This window comes from Nuphar pumila, chromosome 15 (assembly GCF_984573655.1).
Source record: "Nuphar pumila chromosome 15, dmNupPumi1.hap1.1, whole genome shotgun sequence".
Lineage (NCBI taxonomy): Eukaryota > Viridiplantae > Streptophyta > Magnoliopsida > Nymphaeales > Nymphaeaceae > Nuphar > Nuphar pumila.
This window is the reverse complement of record NC_143263.1, coordinates 6,399,593-6,404,011: the sequence shown is the minus strand read 5'-3', so window position 1 is coordinate 6,404,011 and position 4,419 is coordinate 6,399,593.

Here is a 4,419-nt window from a genome sequence, read left to right as displayed (position 1 = left end):
AAAAAAATCTTCGACCTTGACTATCACATCCTCCAATATCCCATGAGAGATCTTGGTAGACTTGTCGGCTAATTATAAGGTAATCGAGGTAGGTTTTATGTTCCCAATCCCAAAAGTATCATACAGAGAACCTGATAAAATATTTACACTAGCCCCAAGATCGAGCAAAAAATGCTCAATGATTATGTTCCCTATAATACAAGAGATGATTGGTGCCTCATGATCCTTGAGTTTAGTTGGAGTTTGCTTGCTCCATCAAGAAGATCTTCTTGGGCAGAAATTTTGATTTTTTTTTCTGCGTGTAAAGTTCTTTAAGGAACTTTGCGTATGTAGGCACTTGATGGATAGCATCTAACAGGGGAAGGTTGATGTAGACTTGCTTGAATAATTCAAGCATTTTCTATATCTCTATCCCTTGTTTGCTGAAAGCTCTAGACTTTTCAAGTGCTTGAGGAAAGGGGATAGGGGGATCATACGAAGTAGATGATTCTTCTTGCAAATTTTCTTCCTTTTCCTCTACATGGTTTTTAGGTGGTGACTGAGAGGGTATGAATGTAGGAGCATCCTTTCTCTGAGTGACCTCCTTCTTGTGCTCCTTACCAGAACGTAAGGCTAGGACTGCCTTGGCTTGCTCATGATGAGACTCTGTGAAGTGCAAGCCAGGTTGGGCCAGTTCTTTGCCGCTAGGGTTGATCAGAGGTTGACTAAGCAATGTTCCCTCACTCCTCCTGCTCAAGGCCTCTGCCAATTGTCCCATCTATACCTCAAGTTTTGAAATCAATTGGGTATGTGAATTGAGGTTGGCCTTTATATCATATAATGCTTGCAAAAGCTTCTCCTTAAAAGACTGACTAGTTGAAATCTCTTGCTGGGCATTTTGTCTTAATAGGGGTGAATTTTGAGGCATTGATCTTTGAAAAGCGCCAAACCCACTGGGTCTTCCTTGATTCTGGTTTGAAGCCAGTGTATTTTATGAATTTCTTCATGCAAAATTAGGGTAGTTTCTTCAACCCAGATTATAGGTAGGTGCATATGGATCATGCACTGGTCTGGAAAAACCTTGGGCATCATTCACCTGTTCTTAAACAAACTCAGGATAATGAGGTGTTGCTGGACTGTTTGTTATATAGTGTGTAGGGCTAGCATAAAGCTCACACACTTGATTCATTGTAGTTAGGCCGATTAACAGTTGGTCCACTTTTCTGGCCAACTGGTTCACCTTGATTTGCAGCTCTTGGTTGGACCCAACTTCTAGAATTTCTCCCTTTTTAGGACCACTTCGATCAAAGGTGGTCTTCTCAAACCTCGAAGATGAGGCATGGTGTATAGAGTTATCACTCTATGTTTTGAAAGTCGATCACAATTCATCTTCGTTCTTGAGCATAAATGTGCCCCCATAAGCAACATCCACCATCTAATGATTCTTCTCGGTAAGACCATCATAAAAATATTGCACCGATTGCCATTTAGGTACTTAGTGATGATGGCATCTTCTCAAGAGGTCCTTGAGCCTTTCTCATGTTTCATGAAATTACTCTCCTTCCAGCTGCAGAAAGCTAGTGATTGCTTTCCTATACGGATTCATTTTACTAATGGAAAAGTATTTCTTTAAAATTTTTTTTGGAGTTGCTCCCATGTGGTAATTCGAATCGAGTCAATGAACTTCAACCAATGCTTCACCTTATCTTTAAAAGAGAAGGGAAAGAGCGTGAGTTTTAAGGCATCATCTTTAAAGTTGTGAATTCGCACAGTCGAGCAAATTTCTATGAATTCATCAAGGTAGTGATAAGGATCCTCATTACTGAGGCCATAGAAATATGGAATCATTTGAATAATGTTAGCCTTGATCTCAAAGGTGTTTGCCCCTACATCCGGTCTTGTGATGAAAGAGGCTGGGGTATACTTATTAGGAATAAAGTACTCCCTAAGTGGGCGTATTGGGACCTCCTCACCCATTGCTCTACCTCGTGGAGAACTGCTCCTAAACAAATACTCAGAATTGAGAAGCACAGTTTGGAGCTAGGGGTCTTGAAAGAGTCGTGTTTGCATATACTGTAGTTAGACCCGATAAAGCAAACATCTTAGAATTGGTTTTCTACCTACCCTAGCGTGCAATCACGATCAAACCACACCATGAAGCATGTAATTATAACAAAAACAAATAAACAGTCAATCATACACTTGCAACAATAGAGTTATCTTGACAATAACCAAACTAGATGCTCGGTCACCTAAGTTGAGTACCCTAATTAGGTGGGCTGAGCAGTAAAATTAAGATAGCTCTAGGGTTAACACATATGCGTGGTTCTAACAATCCTAGTTAATTTAAGAAAGCAAACTAACAACCCTAATATAATGTAGAAAATTAAACTAGCAATCTTAAATAATGAGCAAAAATAAACTAATAATCCTAAATATACGTAAACAAACACTAGGCAATAAAGTGAATACCTAGCCTTAACGTTTCCCTGCAATGGAACAAAAAATTTGGTGTGATTTTGCTTTTAAAATATATTTTGAATTATTTTTTTTTTGAAAAAATATAAGTACAAACCGTACACCAAATTTCAATAACCGGTTTATACACGAAAGTGGTAAAGTTCGGGTTGAATCCACATGAAACAAAGTAAGAGTACATATTCCACAAAATTCACACTTCTTTATTGTCTTTAAATAAAAAAATGTGAAAATAATTGAGCACCAAGCCTATTACAAGTGTTCGAGTAGAATTAAAAATTAATACAACCTGATTTAAAAATTGGCCTAAGGCTCTACTTAACTAAATGAAATAATGAAAAAAATAAAAATGAAAGCAAATGAAATCAACAACTTGATGTCCTTGTCACGATGATGTGTACGAGATGGCTGCCTTCACCTGCAAAACACAAAACACAAAACTCAAAAAGGAAACTTGCTTGCGCAAGAGTTAGTACACCTAACCTAATTTAGACCGTAGGCTCTAAATGTAAACATATGTGAAAAATAAGACATAGCAAATGAAAACCTAAACAACCCTAAAAACAAACCTAAATGCAACCTAAGATGATAGGCTATGACTATGCACACGGTCGAGTCTAACAGAGTGACTAGACTGCACCACCGACTAGACTCTAGCCTAATCGGCTGAACCGATTTTTGCAAACAGTCCAAGTCTAGTTTTTTTGACAAAAACCAGAATGTGGTCTACTGTAGCAGATGTGTTTAGACCTCAAGAATGTTGTTGGGGCCTGCTTTGAAACTCTACCAAAGTGAAAAGACAAATCTGCCCTTCTTGGCGCTAGCCAATTGGGTCGAGTAGACTAGACACCTAGATGAATATAAAAACTAAACCTAATCCGGTTGGATGTTTGACCAACTCAAACTAGTGTTAGTACTGACTCTAGACAACCAAGAAAAACTTGAAATATAAAAAAATGAAATAAAACAACTAAAGTGGACACAAGCCAACCGACACTTGAGCCCACACACTGAGCTTAGTCAGACTTGCGCTATCCTGCGACAAACCCCAAAAAAACGGTCTGTTAAAAATTCTGTCACCGCCTGCTTTGAACAATGGTGATTATGAAATTTTAACTGTAGGTTCCTGTGTTCGTCAGTGAACTACATCCCCAAACTAGGCAAAATTTGACAAAAAAATGACATTAACAGTGTCAGTCAGTCGGATTCCTGATAGAATTCGACTGATCGGTTTGTAACGTCTAAAACTCTGTGCTCTGATATCGAAAATTTTTCCCAAAAATCAAAGTATGAAGTGGTCACACAAAACAATATAAAAGAAAAAAATCATAAAAATAAAAAATTTGAAGGAAATACGCACTCAACAAGATCGGCCTGACACATCTTGACTACACCAAACAGCATGTATGCTTCTCGACTTTCAGATTTTATAAATCAAGATCCTGTGAATGAAATCATGCCAAAATTTATCACAAACTTGTTGGATGTGTTTTCTGCAATATATTCAAAATTTAGGTCGATCGAAGATCGACAACTGTCTGAACCTATCCATTTTCGATCGGATAGACCTACTACAAATCCAGAAACTCAATTTTGTATTTGGGTGATTCTGATATGATTTGAAATACTTTTCTTCTAAAAAAAATCACAGAATGTCAAGGATAACATTCTCTAACCAAAAATGATTTTTTGAAGATTGTTAAAGTTATATAAGGCTGCCGACTTTTGTAGACAAAGAGAAGGGGATACAAGATATCGATCCTACCTCAGTGGCAATTTCTGAGTTGCAGTATTGGAGGGGGTAGGCTAGCCAACATCTTCGATTTCGCCTCAGACGTAGAAGAGGGTTGGAGAAAAGAATAGACGGGGTAAGAAACACAAGGCTTACCGGAGATGCTAGTGCTCGACCTGGAGTAGAGGAGGAGGAGGGCAACTACAATAAAAAAAATCATGAAATGCAGA